Here is a 24,905-nt window from a genome sequence, read left to right on the forward strand (position 1 = left end):
AGAGGGTAATAGTGGAAAAAGGAATGTCTACAAATATAAACTACACAGAATCATTCTGTGAAACTTCTTTCTGATCTGTGCATTCAGCTAACAGAGTTAAACCATACTTTTGATTGAGCAGATCTGAACACACTTTCTGTAGAAAATGCAACTGGACATTTGGAGCGCTAAGAGAGTAGTAGTGGAAAAAGGAATATATTCAAATATAAACTACACAGAAGCATTCTGTGAAACTTCTTTCTGATCTGAGCATTCAGCTAACAGAGTTAAACCATACTTTTGATTGAGCAGTTTTGAAACTCTCTGTATGTAGAAAATGCAACTGGACATTCGTAGCGCTAAGTGGGTAATAGTGGAAAAAAGAATATATTCAAATATAAATTACACAGAAGCATTGTATGAAACTTCTTTCTGTTCTGTGCATTCAACTAACAGAGTTGAACCTTACTTTTGATTGAGCCGTTCTGAAACACTCTTTCTGTAGAAACTGCAATTGGACATTCTGAGCGCTTAGAGGCCTATATTGGGAAAAAGAATGTCTACAAATAAAAACTACACAGAATAATTTTGTGAAACTACTTTCTGTTCTGTTTGTTCAACTAAAAGAGTTGAACCTTAGTTTTGATTGAGCCGTTCTGAAACACTCTTTCTGTAGAGAATGCAAGTGGAGATTCGGAGCGCTAAGAGGGTAATAGTGGAAAAAGGAATGTCTCCACATATAAACTACACAGAATCATTCTGTGAAACTTCTTTCTGATTTGTGCATTCAGCTAACAGAGTTAAACCATACTTTTGATTGAGCAGATCTGAACACTCTTTCTGTAGAAAATGCAACTGGACATTTGGAGCGCTAAGAGAGTAGTAGTGGAAAAAGGAATATATTCAAATATAAACTACACAGAAGCATTCTGTGAAACTTCTTTCTGATCTGAGCATTCAGCTAACAGAGTTAAACCATATTTTTGATTGAGCAGTTTTGAAACACTCTGTCTGTAGAAAATGCAACTGGACATTCGTAGCGCTAAGGGGGTAATAGTGGAAAAAAAATATGTTCAAATATAAACTACACAGAAGCATTGTATGAAACTTCTTTCTGTTCTGTGCATTCAACTAACAGAGTTGAACCTTACATTTGATTGAACCTTTCTGAAACACTCTCTCTGTAGAAACTGCAATTGGACATTCTGAGCGCTAAGAGGCCTATATTGGGAAAAATAATATCTTCAAATAAAAACTACACAGAAGCATTCTTTGAAACTTATTTCTGATATGTTCATTAAGCTAACAGAGTTAAACCATACTTTTGATTGCGCAGTTCTGAACACTCTTTCTGTAGAAAATGCAAGTGGACATTCGGAGCGCTAAGAGGGTAATAGTGGAAAAAGGAATATATTCAAATATAAACTACACAGTAGCATTCTGTGAAAATTCTTTCTGTTCTGTGCATTCAACTAACAGAGTTGAACCTTACTTTTGATTGAGCCGTTCTGATACACTCTTTCTGTAGAAAGTGCAATTGGACATGCTAAGCGCTAAGAGGCCTACATTGGGAAAAAGAATATCTTCAAATAAAAACTACACAGATGCATTCTGTGAAACTTATTTCTGATCTGTAAATTCAGTTAACAGAGATAAAACATATTTTTGATTGAGTAGTTATGAAACACTCTTTTTGTAGAAAATGCAAGTGGAGATTCGGAGCGCTAAGAGGGTAATAGTGGAAAAAGGAATGTCTTCAATTATAAACTACACAGAATCATTCGGTGAAACTTCTTTCTGATCTGTGCATTCAGCTAACAGAGTTAAACCATACTTTTGATTGAGCAGATGTCAACACTCTTTCTGTTGAAAATGCAACTGGACATTTGGAGCGCTAAGAGCGTAGTAGTGGAAAAAGGAATATATTCAAATATAAACTACACAGAAGCATTCTGTGAAACTTCTTTCTGATCTGAGCATACAGCTAACAGAGTTAAACCATACTTTTGATTGAGCAGTTTTGAAACACTCTGTCTGTAGACAATGCAACTGGACATTCGTAGCGCTAAGTGGGTAATAGTGGAAAAAAGAATATGTTCAAACATAAACTACACAGAAGCATTGTATGAAACTTCTTTCTGTTCTGTGCATTCAACTAACAGAGTTGAACCTTACTTTTGATTGAGCCGTTCTGAAACACTCTTTCTGTAGAAACTGCAATTGGACATTCTGAGCGTTAAGAGGCCTATATTGGGAAAAAAGAATGTCTACAAATAAAAACTACACAGAAGAATTGTGTGAAACTTCTTTCTGTTCTGTTTGTTCAACTAAAAGAGTTGAACCTTAGTTTTGATTGAGCCGTTCTGAAACACTCTTTCTGTAGAAAATGCAAGTGGACATTCGGAGCGCGAAGAGGGTAATAGTGGAAAAAGGAATGTCTCCAAATATAAACTACACAGAATCATTCTGTGAAACTTCTTTCTGTTCTGTGCATTCAGCTAACAGAGTTAAACCATACTTTTGATTGAGCAGATCTGAACACTCTTTCTGTAGAAAATGCAACTGGACATTTGGAGCGCTAGGAGAGTAGTAGTGGAAAAAGGAATATATTCAAATATAAACTACACAGAAGCATTCTGTGAAACTTCTTTCTGATCTTAGCATTCAGCTAACAGAGTTAAACCATACTTTTGATTGAGCAGTTTTGAAACACTCTGTCTGTAGAAAATGCAACTGGACATTCGTAGCGCTAAGTGGGTAATAGTGGAAAAAAGAATATGTTCAAATATAAACTACACAGAAGCATTGTATGAAACTTCTTTCTGTTCTGTGCATTCAACTAACAGATTTGAACCTTACTTTTGATTGAACCTTTCTGAAACACTCTTTCTGAAGAAACTGCAATTGGACATTCTGAGCGCTAAGAGGACTATATTGGGAAAAATAATATCTTCAAATAAAAACTACACAGAAGCATTCTGTGAAACTTATTTCTGATATGTTCATTAAGCTAACAGAGTTAAACCATACTTTTGATTGCGCAGTTCTGAACACTCTTTCTGTAGAAAATGCAAGGGGACATTCGGAGCGCTAAGAGGGTAATAGTGGAAAAAGGACTATATTCAAATATAAACTACACAGTAGCATTCTGTGAAAATTCTTTCTGTTCTGTGCATTCAACTAACAGAGTTGAACCTTCCTTTTGATTGAGCCGTTCTGAAACACTCTTTCTGTAGAAACTGCAATTGGACATGCTAAGCGCTAAGAGGCCTACATTGGGAAAAAGAATATCTTCAAATAAAAACTACACAGATGCATTCTGTGAAACTTATTTCTGATCTGTAATTTCAGTTAACAGAGATAAAACATATTATTGATTGAGCAGTTATGAAACACTCTTTTTGTAGAAAATGCAAGTGGAGATTCGGAGCGCTAAGAGGGTAATAGTGGAAAAAGGAATGTCTTCAAATATAAACTACACAGAATCATTCGGTGAAACTTTTTCTGATCTGTGCATTCAGCTAACAGAGTTAAACCATACTTTTGATTGAGCAGATCTGATCACTCTTTCTGTAGAAAATGCAACTGGACATTTGGAGCGCTAAGAGCGTAGTAGTGGAAAAAGGAATATATTCAAATATAAACTACACAGAAGCATTCTGTGAAACTTCTTTCTGATCTGAGCATTCAGCTAACAGAGTTAAACCATACTTTTGATTGAGCAGTTTTGAAACACTCTGTCTGTAGAAAATGCTACTGGACATTCGTAGCGCTAAGTGGGTAATAGTGGAAAAGAGAATATGTTCAAATATAAACTACACAGAAGCATTGTATGAAACTTCTTTCTGTTCTGTGCATTCAACTAACAGAGTTGAACCTTACTTTTTATTGAGCCGTTCTGAAACACTCTTTCTGTAGAAACTGCAATTGGACATTCTGAGCGCTAAGAGGCCTATATTGGGAAAAAGAATGTCTACAAATAAAAACTACACAGAAGAATTGTGTGAAACTTCTTTCTGTTCTGTTTGTTCAACTAAAAGAGTTGAACCTTAGTTTTGATTGAGCCGTTCTGAAACACTCTTTCTGTAGAAAATGCAAGTGGAGATTCGGAGCGCTAAGAGGGTAATAGTGGAAAAAGGAATGTCTCGAAATATAAACTACACAGAATCATTCTGTGAAACTTCTTTCTGATCTGTGCATTCAGCTAACAGTGTTAAACCATACTTTTGATTGAGCAGATCTGAACACTCTTTCTGTAGAAAATGCAACTGGACATTTGGAGCGCTAAGAGAGTAGTAGTGGAAAAAGGAATATATTCAAATATAAACTACACAGAAGCATTCTGTGAAACTTCTTTCTGATCTGAGCATTCAGCTAACAGAGTTAAACCATACTTTTGATTGAGCAGTTTTGAAACACTCTGTCTGTAGAAAATGCAACTGGACATTCGTAGCGCTAAGTGGGTAATAGTGGAAAAAAGAATATGTTCAAATATAAACTACACAGAAGCATTGTATGAAACTTCTTTCTGTTCTGTGCATTCAACTAACAGAGTTGAACCTTACTTTTGATTGAGCCTTTCTGAAACACTCTTTCTGTAGAAACTGCAATTGGACATTCTGAGCGCTAAGAGGCCTCTATTGGGAAAAATAATATCTTCAAATAAAAACTACACAGAATCATTGTGTGAAACTTATTTCTGATATGTTCATTAAGCTAACAGAGTTAAACCATACTTTTGATTGCGCAGTTCTGAACACTCTTTCTGTAGAAAATGCAAGTGGACATTCGGAGCGCTAAGAGGGTATTAGTGGAAAAAGGAATATATTCAAATATAAACTACACAGTAGCATTCTGTGAAAATTCTTTCTGTTCTGTGCATTCAACTAACAGATTTGAACCTTACTTTTGATTGAGCCGTTCTGAAACACTCTTTCTGTAGAAACTGCAATTGGACATGCTAAGCGCTAAGAGGCCTACATTGGGAAAAAGAATATCTTCAAATAAAAACTACACAGATGAATTCTGTGAAACTTATTTCTGATCTGTAAATTCAGTTAACAGAGATAAAACATATTTTTGATTGAGCAGTTATGAAACACTCTTTTGTAGAAAATGCAAGTGGAGATTCGGAGCGCTAAGAGGGTAATAGTGGAAAAAGGAATGTCTTCAAATATAAACTACACAGAATCATTCGGTGAAACTTCTTTCTGATCTGTGCATTCAGCTAACAGAGTTAAACCATACTTTTGATTGAGCAGATCTGAACACTCTTTCTGTAGAAAATGCAACTGGACATTTGGAGCGCTAAGAGAGTAGTAGTGGAAAAAGGAATATATTCAAATATAAACTACACAGAAGCATTCTGTGAAACTTCTTTCTGATCTGAGCATTCAGCTAACAGAGTTAAACCATACTTTTGATTGAGCAGTTTTGAAACACTCTGTCTGTAGAAAATGCAACTGGACATTCGTAGCGCTAAGTGGGTAATAGTGGAAAAAAGAATATGTTCAAATATAAACTACACAGAAGCATTGTATGAAACTTCTTTCTCTTCTGTGCATTCAACTAACAGAGTTGAACCTTACTTTTGATTGAGAGGTTCTGAAACACTCTTTCTGTAGAAACTGCAATTGGACATTCTGAGCGCTAAGAGGCCTATATTGGGAAAAAGAATGTCTACAAATAAAAACTACACAGAAGAATTGTGTGAAACTTCTTTCTGTTCTGTTTGTTCAACTAAAAGAGTTTAACCTTAGTTTTGATTGAGCCGTTCTGAAACACTCTTTCTGTAGAAAATGCAAGTGGAGATTCGGAGCGCTAAGAGGGTAATAGTGGAAAAAGGAATGTCTCCAAATATAAACTACACAGAATCATTCTGTGAAACTTCTTTCTGATCTGTGCATTCTGCTAACAGAGTTAAACCATACTTTTGATTGAGCAGATCTGAACACTCTTTCTGTAGAAAATGCAACTGGACATTTGGAGCGCTAAGAGAGTAGTAGTGGAAAAAGGAATATATTCAAATATAAACTACACAGAAGCATTCTGTGAAACTTCTTTCTGAACTGAGCATTCAGCTAACAGAGTTAAACCATACTTTTGATTGAGCAGTTTTGAAACACTCTGTCTGAAGAAAATGCAACTGGACATTCGTAGCGCTAAGTGGGTAATAGTGTAAAAAAGAATATGCTCAAATATAAACTACACAGAAGCATTGTATGAAACTTCTTTCTGTTCTGTGCATTCAACTAACAGAGTTGAACCTTACTTTTGATTGAGCCGTTCTGAAACACTCTTTCTGTAGAAACTGCAATTGGACATTCTGAGCGCTAAGAGGCCTATATTGGGAAAAAGAATGTCTACAAATAAAAACTACACAGAAGAATTGTGTGAAACTTCTTTCTGTTCTGTTTGTTCAACTAAAAGAGTTGAACCTTAGTTTTGATTGAGTCGTTCTGAAACACTCTTTCTGTAGAAAATGCAAGTGGAGATTCGGAGCGCTAAGAGGGTAATAGTGGAAAAAGGAATGTCTCCAAATATAAACTACACAGAATCATTCTGTGAAACTTCTTTCTGATCTGTGCATCCAGCTAACAGAGTTAAACCATACTTTTGATTGAGCAGATCTGAACACTCTTTCTGTAGAAAATGCAACTGGACATTTGGAGCGCTAAGAGAGTAGTAGTGGAAAAAGGAATATATTCAAATATAAACTACACAGAAGCATTCTGTGAAACTTCTTTCTGATCTGAGCATTCAGCTAACAGAGTTAAAGCATACTTTTGATTGAGCAGTTTTGAAACACTCTGTCTGTAGAAAATGCAACTGGACATTCGTAGCGCTAAGTGGGTAATAGTGGAAAAAAGAATATGTTCAAATATAAACTACACAGAAGCATTGTATGAAACTTCTTTCTGTTCTGTGCATTCAACTAACAGAGTTGAACCTTACTTTTTATTGAGCCTTTCTGAAACACTCTTTCTGTAGAAACTGCAATTGGACATTCTGAGCGCTAAGAGGCCTCTATTGGGAAAAATAATATCTTCAAATAAAAACTACACAGAAGCATTGTGTGAAACTTATTTCTGATATGTTCATTAAGCTCACAGAGTTAAACCATACTTTTGATTGCGCAGTTCTGAACACTCTTTCTGTAGAAAATGCAAGTGGATATTCGGAGCGCTAAGAGGGTAATAGTGGAAAAAGGAATATATTCAAATATAAACTACACAGTAGCATTCTGTGAAAATTCTTTCTGTTCTGTGCATTCAACTAACAGAGTTGAACCTTACTTTTGATTGAGCCGTTCTGAAACACTCTTTCTGTAGAAACTGCAATTTTACATGCTAAGCGCTAAGAGGCCTACATTGGGAAAAAGAATATCTTCAAATAAAAACTACACAGATGCATTCTGTGAAACTTATTTCTGATCTGTAAATTCAGTTAACAGAGATAAAACATATTTTTGATTGAGCAGTTATGAAACACTCTTTTTGTAGAAAATGCAAGTGGAGATTCAGAGCGCTAAGAGGGTAATAGTGGAAAAAGGAATGTCTTCAAATATAAACTACACAGAATCATTCGGTGAAACTTCTTTCTGATCTGTGCATTCAGCTAACAGAGTTAAACCATACTTTTGATTGAGCAGATCTGAACACTCTTTCTGTTGAAAATGCAACTGGACATTTGGAGCGCTAAGAGCGTATTAGTGGAAAAAGGAATATATTCAAATATAAACTACACAGAAGCATTCTGTGAAACTTCTTTCTGATCTGAGCATTCAGCTAACAGAGTTAAACCATACTTTTGATTGAGCAGTTTTGAAACACTCTGTCTGTAGAAAATGCAACTGGACATTCGTAGCGCTAAGTGGGTAATAGTGGAAAAAAGAATATGTTCAAATATAAACTACACAGAAGCATTGTATGAAACTTCTTTCTGTTCTGTGCATTCAACTAACAGAGTTGAACCTTACTTTTGATTGAGCCGTTCTGAAACACTCTTTCTGTAGAAACTGCAATTGGACATTCTGAGAGCTAAGAGGCCTATATTGGGAAAAAGAATGTCTACAAATAAAAACTACACAGAAGAATTGTGTGAAACCTCTTTCTGTTCTGTTTGTTCAACTAAAAGAGTTGAACCTTAGTTTTGATTGAGCCGTTCTGAAACACTCTTTATGTAGAAAATGCAAGTGGAGATTCGGAGCGCAAAGAGGGTAATAGTGGAAAAAGGAATGTCTCCAAATATAAACTACACAGAATCTTTCTGTGAAACTTCTTTCTGATCTGTGCATTCTGCTAACAGAGTTAAACCATACTTTTGATTGAGCAGATCTGAACACTCTTTCTGTAGAAAATGCAACTGGACATTTGGAGCGCTAAGAGAGTAGTAGTGGAAAAAGGAATATATTCAAATATAAACTACACAGAAGCATTCTGTGAAACATCTTTCTGAACTGAGCATTCAGCTAACAGAGTTAAACCATACTTTTGATTGAGCAGTTTTGAAACACTCTGTCTGAAGAAAATGCAACTGGACATTCGTAGCGCTAAGTGGGTAATAGTGTAAAAAAGAATATGCTCAAATATAAACTACACAGAAGCATTGTATGAAACTTCTTTCTGTTCTGTGCATTCAACTAACAGAGTTGAACCTTACTTTTGATTGAGCCGTTCTGAAACACTCTTTCTGTAGAAACTGCAATTGGACATTCTGAGCGCTAAGAGGCCTATATTGGGAAAAAGAATGTCTACAAATAAAAACTACACAGAAGAATTGTGTGAAACTTATTTCTGATATGTTCATTAAGCTAACAGAGTTAAACCATACTTTTGATTGCGCAGTTCTGAACACTCTTTCTGTAGAAAATGCAAGGGGACATTCGGAGCGCTAAGAGGGTAATAGTGGAAAAAGGAATATATTCAAATATAAACTACACAGTAGCATTCTGTGAAAATTCTTTCTGTTCTGTGCATTCAACTAACAGAGTTGAACCTTCCTTTTGATTGAGCCGTTCTGAAACACTCTTTCTGTAGAAACTGCAATTGGACATGCTAAGCGCTAAGAGGCCTACATTGGGAAAAAGAATATCTTCAAATAAAAACTACACAGATGCATTCTGTGAAACTTATTTCTGATCTGTAATTTCAGTTAACAGAGATAAAACATATTATTGATTGAGCAGTTATGAAACACTCTTTTTGTAGAAAATTCAAGTGGAGATTCGGAGCGCTAAGAGGGTAATAGTGGAAAAAGGAATGTCTTCAAATATAAACTACACAGAATCATTCGGTGAAACTTCTTTCTGATCTGTGCATTCAGCTAACAGAGTTAAACCATACTTTTGATTGAGCAGATCTGATCACTCTTTCTGTAGAAAATGCAACTGGACATTTGGAGCGCTAAGAGCGTAGTAGTGGAAAAAGGAATATATTCAAATATAAACTACACAGAAGCATTCTGTGAAACTTCTTTCTGATCTGAGCATTCAGCTAACAGAGTTAAACCATACTTTTGATTGAGCAGTTTTGAAACACTCTGTCTGTAGAAAATGCAACTGGGCATTCGTAGCGCTAAGTGGGTAATAGTGGAAAAGAGAATATGTTCAAATATAAACTACACAGAAGCATTGTATGAAACTTCTTTCTGTTCTGTGCATTCAACTAACAGAGTTGAACCTTACTTTTTATTGAGCCGTTCTGAAACACTCTTTCTGTAGAAACTGCAATTGGACATTCTGAGCGCTAAGAGGCCTATATTGGGAAAAAGAATGTCTACAAATAAAAACTACACAGAAGAATTGTGTGAAACTTCTTTCTGTTCTGTTTGTTCAACTAAAAGAGTTGAACCTTAGTTTTGATTGAGCCGTTCTGAAACACTCTTTCTGTAGAAAATGCAAGTGGAGATTCGGAGCGCTAAGAGGGTAATAGTGGAAAAAGGAATGTCTCGAAATATAAACTACACAGAATCATTCTGTGAAACTTCTTTCTGATCTGTGCATTCAGCTAACAGTGTTAAACCATACTTTTGATTCAGCAGATCTGAACACTCTTTCTGTAGAAAATGCAACTGGACATTTGGAGCGCTAAGAGAGTAGTAGTGGAAAAAGGAATATATTCAAATATAAACTACACAGAAGCATTCTGTGAAACTTCTTTCTGATCTGAGCATTCAGCTAACAGAGTTAAACCATATTTTTGATTGAGCAGTTTTGAAACACTCTGTCTGTAGAAAATGCAACTGGACATTCGTAGCGCTAAGTGGGTAATAGTGGAAAAAAGAATATGTTCAAATATAAACTACACAGAAGCATTGTATGAAACTTCTTTCTGTTCTGTGCATTCAACTAACAGAGTTGAACCTTACTTTTGATTGAGCCTTTCTGAAACACTCTTTCTGTAGAAACTGCAATTGGACATTCTGAGCGCTAAGAGGCCTCTATTGGGAAAAATAATATCTTCAAATAAAAACTACACAGAATCATTGTGTGAAACTTATTTCTGATATGTTCATTAAGCTAACAGAGTTAAACCATACTTTTGATTGCGCAGTTCTGAACACTCTTTCTGTAGAAAATGCAAGTGGACATTCGGAGCGCTAAGAGGGTATTAGTGGAAAAAGGAATATATTCAAATATAAACTACACAGTAGCATTCTGTGAAAATTCTTTCTGTTCTGTGCATTCAACTAACAGATTTGAACCTTACTTTTGATTGAGCCGTTCTGAAACACTCTTTCTGTAGAAACTGCAATTGGACATGCTAAGCGCTAAGAGGCCTACATTGGGAAAAAGAATATCTTCAAATAAAAACTACACAGATGCATTCTGTGAAACTTATTTCTGATCTGTAAATTCAGTTAACAGAGATAAAACATATTTTTGATTGAGCAGTTATGAAACACTCTTTTGTAGAAAATGCAAGTGGAGATTCGGAGCGCTAAGAGGGTAATAGTGGAAAAAGGAATGTCTTCAAATATAAACTACACAGAATCATTCGGTGAAACTTCTTTCTGATCTGTGCATTCAGCTAACAGAGTTAAACCATACTTTTGATTGAGCAGATCTGAACACTCTTTCTGTAGAAAATGCAACTGGACATTTGGAGCGCTAAGAGAGTAGTAGTGGAAAAAGGAATATATTCAAATATAAACTACACAGAAGCATTCTGTGAAACTTCTTTCTGATCTGAGCACTCAGCTAACAGAGTTAAACCATACTTTTGATTGAGCAGTTTTGAAACACTCTGTCTGTAGAAAATGCAACTGGACATTCGTAGCGCTAAGTGGGTAATAGTGGAAAAAAGAATATGTTCAAATATAAACTACACAGAAGCATTGTATGAAACTTCTTTCTCTTCTGTGCATTCAACTAACAGAGTTGAACCTTACTTTTGATTGAGAGGTTCTGAAACACTCTTTCTGTAGAAACTGCAATTGGACATTCTGAGCGCTAAGAGGCCTATATTGGGAAAAAGAATGTCTACAAATAAAAACTACACAGAAGAATTGTGTGAAACTTCTTTCTGTTCTGTTTGTTCAACTAAAAGAGTTTAACCTTAGTTTTGATTGAGCCGTTCTGAAACACTCTTTCTGTAGAAAATGCAAGTGGAGATTCGGAGCGCTAAGAGGGTAATAGTGGAAAAAGGAATGTCTCCAAATATAAACTACACAGAATCATTCTGTGAAACTTCTTTCTGATCTGTGCATTCTGCTAACAGAGTTAAACCATACTTTTGATTGAGCAGATCTGAACACTCTTTCTGTAGAAAATGCAACTGGACATTTGGAGCGCTAAGAGATTAGTAGTGGAAAAAGGAATATATTCAAATATAAACTACACAGAAGCATTCTGTGAAACTTCTTTCTGAACTGAGCATTCAGCTAACAGAGTTAAACCATACTTTTGATTGAGCAGTTTTGAAACACTCTGTCTGAAGAAAATGCAACTGGACATTCGTAGCGCTAAGTGGGTAATAGTGTAAAAAAGAATATGCTCAAATATAAACTACACAGAAGCATTGTATGAAACTTCTTTCTGTTCTGTGCATTCAACTAACAGAGTTGAACCTTACTTTTGATTGAGCCGTTCTGAAACACTCTTTCTGTAGAAACTGCAATTGGACATTCTGAGCGCTAAGAGGCCTATATTGGGAAAAAGAATGTCTACAAATAAAAACTACACAGAAGAATTGTGTGAAACTTCTTTCTGTTCTGTTTGTTCAACTAAAACAGTTTAACCTTAGTTTTGATTGAGTCGTTCTGAAACACTCTTTCTGTAGAAAATGCAAGTGGAGATTCGGAGCGCTAAGAGGGTAATAGTGGAAAAAGGAATGTCTCCAAATATAAACTACACAGAATCATTCTGTGAAACTTCTTTCTGATCTGTGCATCCAGCTAACAGAGTTAAACCATACTTTTGATTGAGCAGATCTGAACACTCTTTCTGTAGAAAATGCAACTGGACATTTGGAGCGCTAAGAGAGTAGTAGTGGAAAAAGGAATATATTCAAATATAAACTACACAGAAGCATTCTGTGAAACTTCTTTCTGATCTGAGCATTCAGCTAACAGAGTTAAAGCATACTTTTGATTGAGCAGTTTTGAAACACTCTGTCTGTAGAAAATGCAACTGGACATTCGTAGCGCTAAGTGGGTAATAGTGGAAAAAAGAATATGTTCAAATATAAACTACACAGAAGCATTGTATGAAACTTCTTTCTGTTCTGTGCATTCAACTAACAGAGTTGAACCTTACTTTTTATTGAGCCTTTCTGAAACACTCTTTCTGTAGAAACTGCAATTGGACATTCTGAGCGCTAAGAGGCCTCTATTGGGAAAAATAATATCTTCAAATAAAAACTACACAGAAGCATTGTGTGAAACTTATTTCTGATATGTTCATTAAGCTCACAGAGTTAAACCATACTTTTGATTGCGCAGTTCTGAACACTCTTTCTGTAGAAAATGCAAGTGGATATTCGGAGCGCTAAGAGGGTAATAGTGGAAAAAGGAATATATTCAAATATAAACTACACAGTAGCATTCTGTGAAAATTCTTTCTGTTCTGTGCATTCAACTAACAGAGTTGAACCTTACTTTTGATTGAGCCGTTCTGAAACACTCTTTCTGTAGAAACTGCAATTTTACATGCTAAGCGCTAAGAGGCCTACATTGGGAAAAAGAATATCTTCAAATAAAAACTACACAGATGCATTCTGTGAAACTTATTTCTGATCTGTAAATTCAGTTAACAGAGATAAAACATATTTTTGATTGAGCAGTTATGAAACACTCTTTTTGTAGAAAATGCAAGTGGAGATTCAGAGCGCTAAGAGGGTAATAGTGGAAAAAGGAATGTCTTCAAATATAAACTACACAGAATCATTCGGTGAAACTTCTTTCTGATCTGTGCATTCAGCTAACAGAGTTAAACCATACTTTTGATTGAGCAGATCTGAACACTCTTTCTGTTGAAAATGCAACTGGACATTTGGAGCGCTAAGAGCGTATTAGTGGAAAAAGGAATATATTCAAATATAAACTACACAGAAGCATTCTCTGAAACTTCTTTCTGATCTGAGCATTCAGCTAACAGAGTTAAACCATACTTTTGATTGAGCAGTTTTGAAACACTCTGTCTGTAGAAAATGCAACTGGACATTCGTAGCGCTAAGTGGGTAATAGTGGAAAAAAGAATATGTTCAAATATAAACTACACAGAAGCATTGTATGAAACTTCTTTCTGTTCTGTGCATTCAACTAACAGAGTTGAACCTTACTTTTGATTGAGCCGTTCTGAAACACTCTTTCTGTAGAAACTGCAATTGGACATTCTGAGAGCTAAGAGGCCTATATTGGGAAAAAGAATGTCTACAAATAAAAACTACACAGAAGAATTGTGTGAAACCTCTTTCTGTTCTGTTTGTTCAACTAAAAGAGTTGAACCTTAGTTTTGATTGAGCCGTTCTGAAACACTCTTTATGTAGAAAATGCAAGTGGAGATTCGGAGCGCAAAGAGGGTAATAGTGGAAAAAGGAATGTCTCCAAATATAAACTACACAGAATCTTTCTGTGAAACTTATTTCTGATCTGTGCATTCAGCTAACAGAGTTAAACCATACTTTTGATTGAGCAGTTTTGAAACACTCTGTCTGTAGAAAATGCAACTGGACATTCGTAGCGCTAAGTGGGTAATAGTGGAAAAAAGAATATGTTCAAATATAAACTACACAGAAGCATTGTATGAAACTTCTTTCTGTTCTGTGCATTCAACTAACAGAGTTGAACCTTACTTTTGATTGAGCCTTTCTGAAACACTCTTTCTGTAGAAACTGCAATTGGACATTCTGAGCGCTAAGAGGCCTCTATTGGGAAAAATAATATCTTCAAATAAAAACTACACAGAATCATTGTGTGAAACTTATTTCTGATATGTTCATTAAGCTAACAGAGTTAAACCATACTTTTGATTGCGCAGTTCTGAACACTCTTTCTGTAGAAAATGCAAGTGGACATTCGGAGCGCTAAGAGGGTATTAGTGGAAAAAGGAATATATTCAAATATAAACTACACAGTAGCATTCTGTGAAAATTCTTTCTGTTCTGTGCATTCAACTAACAGATTTGAACCTTACTTTTGATTGAGCCGTTCTGAAACACTCTTTCTGTAGAAACTGCAATTGGACATGCTAAGCGCTAAGAGGCCTACATTGGGAAAAAGAATATCTTCAAATAAAAACTACACAGATGCATTCTGTGAAACTTATTTCTGATCTGTAAATTCAGTTAACAGAGATAAAACATATTTTTGATTGAGCAGTTATGAAACACTCTTTTGTAGAAAATGCAAGTGGAGATTCGGAGCGCTAAGAGGGTAATAGTGGAAAAAGGAATGTCTTCAAATATAAACTACACAGAATCATTCGGTGAAACTTCTTTCTGATCTGTGCATTCAGCTAACAGAGTTAAACCATACTTTTGATTGAGCAGATCTGAACACTCTTTCTGTAGAAAATGCAACTGGACATTTGGAGCGCTAAGAGAGTAGTAGTGGAAAAAGGAATATATTCAAATATAAACTACACAGAAGCATTCTGTGAAACTTCTTTCTGATCTGAGCATTCAGCTAACAGAGTTAAACCATACTTTTGATTGAGCAGTTTTGAAACACTCTGTCTGTAGAAAATGCAACTGGACATTCGTAGCGCTAAGTGGGTAATAGTGGAAAAAAGAATATGTTCAAATATAAACTACACAGAAGCATTGTATGAAACTACTTTCTCTTCTGTGCATTCAACTAACAGAGTTGAACCTTACTTTTGATTGAGAGGTTCTGAAACACTCTTTCTGTAGAAACTGCAATTGGACATTCTGAGCGCTAAGAGGCCTATATTGGGAAAAAGAATGTCTACAAATAAAAACTACACAGAAGAATTGTGTGAAACTTCTTTCTGTTCTGTTTGTTCAACTAAATAGTTGAACCTTAGTTTTGATTGAGCCGTTCTGAAACACTCTTTCTGTAGAAAATGCAAGTGGAGATTCGGAGTGCTAAGAGGGTAATAGTGGAAAAAGGAATGTCTCCAAATATAAACTACACAGAATCATTCTGTGAAACTTCTTTCTGATCTGTGCATTCAGCTAACAGAGTTAAACCATACTTTTGATTGAGCAGATCTGAACACTCTTTCTGTAGAAAATGCATCTGGACATTTGGAGCGCTAAGAGAGTAGTAGTGGAAAAAGGAATATATTCAAACATAAACTACAATGAAGCATTCTGTGAAACTTCTTTCTGATCTGAGCATTCAGCTAACAGAGTTAAACCATACTTTTGATTGAGCAGTTTTGAAACACTCTGTCTGTAGAAAATGCAACTGGACATTCGTAGCGCTAAGTGGGTAATAGTGGAAAAAAGAATATGTTCAAATATAAACTACACAGAAGCATTGTATGAAACTTCTTTCTGTTCTGTGCATTCAACTAACGGAGTTGAACCTTACTTTGATTGAGCCTTTCTGAAACACTCTTTCTGTAGAAACTGCAATTGGACATTCTGAGCGCTAAGAGGCCTCAATTGGGAAAAATAATATCTTCAAATAAAAACTACACAGAAGCATTGTGTGAAACTTATTTCTGATCTGAGCATACAGCTAACAGAGTTAAACCATACTTTTGATTGCGCAGTTCTGAACACTCTTTCTGTAGAAAATGCAAGTGGACATTCGGAGCGCTAAGAGGGTAATAGTGGAAAAAGGAATATATTCAAATATAAACTACACAGTAGCATTCTGTGAAAATTCTTTCTGTTCTGTGCATTCAACTAACAGAGTTGAACCTAATTTTTATTGAGCCGTTCTGAAACACTCTTTCTGTAGTAACTGCAATTGGACATGCTAAGCGCTAAGAGGCCTACATTGGGAAAAAGAATATCTTCAAATAAAAACTACACAGATGCATTCTGTGAAACTTATTTCTGATCTGTAAATTCAGTTAACAGATATAAAACATATTTTTGATTGAGCAGTTATGAAACACTCTTTCTGTAGAAAAAGCAAGTGGAGATTCGGAGCGCTAAGAGGGTAATAGTGGAAAAAGGAATGTCTCCAAATATAAACTACACAGAATCATTCTGTGAAACTTCTTTCTGATCTGTGCATTCAGCTAACAGAGTTAAACCATACTTTTGATTGAGCAGATCTTAACACTCTTTCTGTAGAAAATGCAACTGGACATTTGGAGCGCTATGAGAGTAGTAGTGGAAAAAGGAATATATTCAAATATAAACTACACAGAAGCATTCTGTGAAACTTCTTTCTGATCTGAGCATTCAGCTAACAGAGTTAAACCATACTTTTGATTAAGCAGTTTTGAAACATTCTGTCTGTAGAAAATGCAACTGGACATTCGTAGCGCTAAGTGGGTAATAGTGGAAAATAGAATATGTTCAAATATAAACTACACAGAAGCATTGTATGAAACTTCTTTCTGTTCTGTGCATTCAACTAACAGAGTTGAACCTTACTTTTGATTGAGCCGTTCTGAAACACTCTTTGTGTAGAAACTGCAATTGGACATTCTGAGCGCTAAGAGGCCTATATTGGGAAAAAGAATGTCTACAAATAAAAACTACACAAAAGAATTGTGTGAAACTTCTTTCTGTTCTGTTTGTTCAACTAAAAGAGTTGAACCTTAGTTTTGATTGAGCAGTTATGAAACACTCTTTTTGTAGAAAATGCAAGTGGAGATTCGGAGCGCTAAGAGGTTAATAGTGGAAAAAGGAATGTCTCCAAATATAAACTACACAGAATCATTCTGTGAAACTTCTTTCTGATCTGTGCATTCAGCTAACAGAGTTAAACCATACTTTTGATTGAGCAGATCTGAACACTCTTTCTGTAGAAAATGCAACTGGACATTTGGAGCGCTAATAGAGTAGTAGTGGAAAAAGGAATATATTCAAATATAAACTACACAGAAGCATTCTGTGAAACTTCTTTCTGATCTGAGCATTCAGCTAACAGAGTTAAACCATACTTTTGATTGAGCAGTTTTGAAACACTCTGTCTGTAGAAAATGCAACTGAATATTCGTAGCGCTAAGTGGGTAATAGTGGAAAAAAAATATGTTCAAATATAAACTACACAGAAGCATTGTATGAAACTTCTTTCTGTTCTGTGCATTCAACTAACAGAGTTGAACCTTACTTTTGGTTGAGCCTTTCTGAAACACTCTTTCTGTAGAAACTGCAATTGGACATTCTGAGCGCTAAGAGGCCTCTATTGGGAAAAATAATATCTTCAAATAAAAACTACACAGAAGCATTGTGTGAAACTTATTTCTGATATGTTCATTAAGCTAACAGAGTTAAACCATACTTTTGATTGCGCAGTTCTGAACACTCTTTCTGTTGAAAATGCAAGTGGACATTCGGAGCGCTAAGAGGGTAATAGTGGAAAAAGGAATATATTCAAATATAAACTACACAGTAGCATTCTGTGAAAATACTTTCTGTTCTGTGCATTCAACTAACAGAGTTGAACCTTACTTTTGATTGAGCCGTTCTGAAACACTCTTTCTGTGGAAACTGCAATTGGACATGCTAAGCGCTAAGAGGCCTACATTGGGAAAAAGAATATCTTCAAATAAAAACTACACAGATGCATTCTGTGGAACTTATTTCTGATCTGTAAATTCATTTAACAGAGATAAAACATATTTTTGATTGAGCAGTTATGAAACACTCTTTTTGTAGAAAATGCAAGTGGAGATTCGGAGCGCTAAGAGGGTAATAGTGGAAAAAGGAATGTCTTCAAATATAAACTACACAGAATCATTCGGTGAAACTTCTTTCTGATCTGTGCATTCAGCTAACAGAGTTAAACCATACTTTTGATTGAGCAGATCTGAACACTCTTTCTGTAGAAAATGCAACTGGACATTTGGAGCGCTAAGAGCGTAGTAGTGGAAAAAGGAATATATTCAAATATAAACTACACAGAAGCATTCTGTGAAACTTCTTTCTGATCTGAGCATTCAGCTAACAGATTTAAACCATACTTTTGATTGAGCAGTTTTGAAACACTCTGTCTGTAGAAAATGCAACTGGACATTCGTAGCGCTAAGTGGGTAATAGTGGAAAAAAGAATATGTTCAAATATAAACTACACATAAGCATTGTATGAAACTTCTTTCTGTTCTGTGCATTCAAATAACAGAGTTGAACCTTACTTTTGATTGAGCCTTTCTGAAACACTCTTTCTGTAGAAACTGCAATTGGACATTCTGAGCGCTAAGATGCCTCTATTGGGAAAAATAATATCTTCAAATAAAAACTACACAGAAGCATTGTGTGAAACTTATTTCTGATATGTTCATTAAGCTAACAGAGTTAAACCATACTTTTGATTGCACAGTTCTGAACACTCTTTCTGTAGAAAATGCAAGTGGACATTCGGAGCGCTAAGAGGGTAATAGTGGAAAAAGGAATATATGCAAATATAAACTACACAGTAGCATTCTGTGAAAATTCTTTCTGTTCTGTGCATTCAACTAACAGAGTTGAACCTTACTTTTGATTGAGCCGTTCTGAAACACTCTTTCTGTAGAAACTGCAATTGGACATGCTACGCGCTAAGAGGCCTACATTGGGAAAAAGAATATCTTCAAATAAAAACTACACAGATGCATTCTGTGAAACTTATTTCTGATCTGTAAATTCAGTTAACAGAGATAAAACATATTTTTGATTGAGCAGTTATGAAACACTCTTTTTGTAGAAAATGCAAGTGGAGATTCGGAGCGCTAAGAGGGTAATAGTGGAAAAAGGAATGTCTTCAAATATAAACTACACAGAATCATTCGGTGAAACTTCTTTCTGATCTGTGCATTCAGCTAACAGAGTTAAACCATACTTTTGATTGAGCAGATCTGAACACTCTTTCTGTAGAAAATGCAACTGGACATTTGGAGCGCTAAGAGCGTAGTAGTGGAAAAAGGAATATATTCAAATATAAACTACACAGAAGCATTCTGTGAAACTTCTTTCTGATCCGAGCATTCAGCTAACAGATTTAAACCATACATTTGATTGAGCAATTTTGAAACACTCTGTCTGTAGAAAATGCAACTGGACATTCGTAGCGCTAAGTGGGTAATAGTGGAAAAGAGAATATGTTCAAATATAAACTACACAGAAGCATTGTATGAAACTTCTTTCTGTTCTGTGCATTCAACTAACAGAGTTGAACCTTACTTTTGATTGAGCCGTTCTGAAACACTCTTTCTGTAGAAACTGCAATTGGACATTCTGAGCGCTAAGAGGCCTATATTGGGAAAAAGAATGTCTACAAATAAAAACTACACAGAAGAATTGTGTGAAACTTCTTTCTGTTCTGTTTGTTCAACTAAAAGAGTTGAACCTTAGTTTTGATTGAGCCGTTCTGAAACACTCTTTCTGTAGAAAATGCAAGTGGAGATTCGGAGCGCTAAGAGGGTAATAGTGGAAAAAGGAATGTCTCCAAATATAAACTACACAGAATCATTCTGTGAAACTTCTTTCTGATCTGTGCATTCAGCTAACAGAGTTAAACCATACTTTTGATTGAGCAGATCTGAACACTCTTTCTGTAAAAAATGCAACTGGACATTTGGAGCGCTAAGAGAGTAGTAGTGGAAAAAGGAATATATTCAAATATAAACTACACAGAAGCATTCTGTGAAACTTCTTTCTGATCTGAGCATTCAGCTAACAGAGTTAAACCATACTTATGATTCAGCAGTTTTGAAACACTCTGTCTGTAGAAAATGCAACTGGACATTCGTAGCGCTAAGTGGGTAATAGTGGAAAAAAGAATATGTTCAAATATAAACTACACAGAAGCATTGTATGAAACTTCTTTCTGTTCTGTGCATTCAACTAACAGAGTTGAACCTTACTTTTGATTGAGCCGTTCTGAAACACTCTTTGTGTAGAAACTGCAATTGGACATTCTGAGCGCTAAGAGGCCTATATTGGGAAAAAGAATGTCTACAAATAAAAACTACACAGAAGAATTGTGTGAAACTTCTTTCTGTTCTGTTTGTTCAACTAAAAGAGTTGAACCTTAGTTTTGATTGAGCAGTTATGAAACACTCTTTTTGTAGAAAATGCAAGTGGAGATTCGGAGCGCTAAGAGGTTAATAGTGGAAAAAGGAATGTCTCCAAATATAAACTACACAGAATCATTCTGTGAAACTTCTTTCTGATCTGTGCATTCAGCTAACAGAGTTAAACCATACTTTTGATTGAGCAGATCTGAACACTCTTTCTGTAGAAAATGCAACTGGACATTTGGAGCGCTAAGAGAGTAGTAGTGGAAAAAGGAATATATTCAAATATAAACTACACAGAAGCATTCTGTGAAACTTCTTTCTGATCTGAGCATTCAGCTAACAGAGTTAAACCATACTTTTGATTGAGCAGTTTTGAAACACTCTGTCTGTAGAAAATGCAACTGGATATTCGTAGCGCTAAGTGGGTAATAGTGGAAAAAAGAATATGTTCAAATATAAACTACACAGAAGCATTGTATGAAACTTCTTTCTGTTCTGTGCATTCAACTAACAGAGTTGAACCTTACTTTTGGTTGAGCCTGTCTGAAACACTCTTTCTGTAGAAACTGCAATTGGACATTCTGAGCGCTAAGAGGCCTATATTGGGAAAAATAATATCTTCAAATAAAAACTACACAGAAGCATTGTGTGAAACTTATTTCTGATATGTTCATTAAGCTAACAGAGTTAAACCATACTTTTGATTGCGCAGTTCTGAACACTCTTTCTGTAGAAAATGCAAGTGGACATTCAGAGCGCTAAGAGGGTAATAGTGGAAAAAGGAATATATTCAAATATAAACTACACAGTAGCATTCTGTGAAAATTCTTTCTGTTCTGTGCATTCAACTAACAGAGTTGAACCTTACTTTTGATTGAGCCGTTCTGAAACACTCTTTCTGTAGAAACTGCAATTGGACATGCTAAGCGCTAAGAGGCCTACATTGGGAAAAAGAATATCTTCAAATAAAAACTACACAGATGCATTCTGTGAAACTTATTTCTGATCTGTAAATTCAGTTAACAGAGATAAAACATATTTTTGATTGAGCAGTTATGAAACACTCTTTTTGTAGAAAATGCAAGTGGAGATTCGGAGCGCTAAGGGGGTAATAGTGGAAAAAGGAATGTCTTCAAATATAAACTACACAGAATCATTCGGTGAAACTTCTTTCTGATCTGTGCATTCAGCTTACAGAGTTAAACCATACTTTTGATTGAGCAGATCTGAACACACTTTCTGTAGAAAATGCAACTGGACATTTGGAGCGCTAAGAGCGTAGTAGTGGAAAAAGGAATATATTCAAATATAAATTACAAAGAAGCATTCTGTGAAACTTCTTTCTGATCTGAGCATTCAGCTAACAGAGTTAAACCATACTTTTGATTGAGCAGTTTTGAAACACTCTGTCTGTAGAAAATGCAACTGGACATTCGTAGCGCTAAGTGGGTAATAGTGGAAAAAATAATATGTTCAAATATAAACTACACAGAAGCATTGTATGAAACTTCTTTCTGTTCTGTGCATTCAACTAACAGAGTTGAACCTTACTTTTGATTGAGCCGTTCTGAAACACTCTTTCTGTAGAAACTGCAATTGGACATTCTGAGCGCTAAGAGGCCTATATTGGGAAAAAGAATGTCTACAAATAAAAACTACACAGAAGAATTGTGTGAAACTTCTTTCTGTTCTGTTTGTTCAACTAAAAGAGTTGAACCTTAGTTTTGATTGAGCCGTTCTGTAACAGTCTTTCTGTAGAAAATGCAAGTGGACATTCGGAGCGCTAAGAGGGTAATAGTGGAAAAAGGAATGTCTCCAAATATAAACTACACAGAATCATTCTGTGAAACTTCTTTCTGATCTGTGCATTCAGCTAACAGAGTTAAAACATACTTTTGATTGAGCAGATCTGAACACTCTTTCTGTAGAAAATGCAACTGGACATTTGGAGCGCTAAGAGAGTAGTAGTGGAAAAAGGAATATATTCAAATATAAACTACACAGAAGCATTCTGTGAAACTTCTTTCTGATCTGAGCATTCAGCTAACAGAGTTAAACCATACTTTTGATTGAGCAGTTTTGAAACACTCTGTCTGTAGAAAATGCAACTGGACATTCGTAGCACTAAGTGGGTAATAGTGGAAAAAAGAATATGTTCAAATATAAACTACACAGAAGCATCGTATGAAACTTCTTTCTGATCTGTGCATTCAACTAACAGAGTTGAACCTTACTTTTGATTGAGCCTTTCTGAAACACTCTTTCTGTAGAAACTGCAATTGGACATTCTGAGCGCTAAGAGGCCTCTATTGGGAAAAATAATATCTTCAAATAAAAACTACACAGAAGCATTGTGTGAAACTTATTTCTGATATGTTCATTAAGCTAACAGAGTTAAACCATACTTTTGATTGCGCAGTTCTGAACACTCTTTCTGTAGAAAATGCAAGTGGACATTCGGAGCGCTAAGAGGGTAATAGTGGAAAAAGGAATATATTCAAATATAAACTACACAGTAGCATTCTGTGAAAATACTTTCTGTTCTGTGCATTCAACTAACAGAGTTGAACCTTACTTTTGATTGAGCCGTTCTGAAACACTCTTTCTGTGGAAACTGCAATTGGACATGCTAAGCGCTAAGAGGCCTACATTGGGAAAAAGAATATCTTCAAATAAAAACTACACAGATGCATTCTGTGGAACTTATTTCTGATCTGTAAATTCATTTAACAGAGATAAAACATATTTTTGATTGAGCAGTTATGAAACACTCTTTTTGTAGAAAATGCAAGTGGAGATTCGGAGCGCTAAGAGGGTAATAGTGGAAAAAGGAATGTCTACAAATATAAACTACACAGAATCATTCGGTGAAACTTCTTTCTGATCTGTGCATTCAGCTAACAGAGTTAAACCATACTTTTGATTGAGCAGATCTGAACACTCTTTCTGTAGAAAATGCAACTGGACATTTGGAGCGCTAAGAGCGTAGTAGTGGAAAATGGAATATATTCAAATATAAACTACACAGAAGCATTCTGTGAAACTTCTTTCTGATCTGAGCATTCAGCTAACAGATTTAAACCATACTTTTGATTGAGCAGTTTTGAAACACTCTGTCTGTAGAAAATGCAACTGGACATTCGTAGCGCTAAGTGGGTAATAGTGGAAAAAAGAATATGTTCAAATATAAACTACACATAAGCATTGTATGAAACTTCTTTCTGTTCTGTGCATTCAAATAACAGAGTTGAACCTTACTTTTGATTGAGCCTTTCTGAAACACTCTTTCTGTAGAAACTGCAATTGGACATTCTGAGCGCTAAGATGCCTCTATTGGGAAAAATAATATCTTCAAATAAAAACTACACAGAAGCATTGTGTGAAACTTATTTCTGATATGTTCATTAAGCTAACAGAGTTAAACCATACTTTTGATTGCACAGTTCTGAACACTCTTTCTGTAGAAAATGCAAGTGGACATTCGGAGCACTAAGAGGGTAATAGTGGAAAAAGGAATATATGCAAATATAAACTACACAGTAGCATTCTGTGAAAATTCTTTCTGTTCTGTGCATTCAACTAACAGAGTTGAACCTTACTTTTGATTGAGCCGTTCTGAAACACTCTTTCTGTAGAAACTGCAATTGGACATGCTACGCGCTAAGAGGCCTACATTGGGAAAAAGAATATCTTCAAATAAAAACTACACAGATGCATTCTGTGAAACTTATTTCTGATCTGTAAATTCAGTTAACAGAGATAAAACATATTTTTGATTGAGCAGTTATGAAACACTCTTTTTGTAGAAAATGCAAGTGGAGATTCGGAGCGCTAAGAGGGTAATAGTGGAAAAAGGAATGTCTTCAAATATAAACTACACAGAATCATTCGGTGAAACTTCTTTCTGATCTGTGCATTCAGCTAACAGAGTTAAACCATACTTTTGATTGAGCAGATCTGAACACTCTTTCTGTTGAAAATGCAACTGGACATTTGGAGCGCTAAGAGCGTAGTAGTGGAAAAAGGAATATATTCAAATATAAACTACACAGAAGCATTCTGTGAAACTTCTTTCTGATCTGAGCATTCAGCTAACAGAGTTAAACCATACTTTTGATTGAGCAGTTTTGAAACACTCTGTCTGTAGAAAATGCAACTGGACATTCGTAGCGCTAAGTGGGTAATAGTGGAAAAAAGAATATGTTCAAATATAAACTACACAGAAGCATTGTATGAAACTTCTTTCTGTTCTGTGCATTCAACTAACAGAGTTGTACCTTACTTTTGATTGAGGCGTTCTGAAACACACTTTCTGTAGAAAATGCAATTGGACATT

Source organism: Symphalangus syndactylus, chromosome 21 (genome assembly GCF_028878055.3).
Source record: "Symphalangus syndactylus isolate Jambi chromosome 21, NHGRI_mSymSyn1-v2.1_pri, whole genome shotgun sequence".
Lineage (NCBI taxonomy): Eukaryota > Metazoa > Chordata > Mammalia > Primates > Hylobatidae > Symphalangus > Symphalangus syndactylus.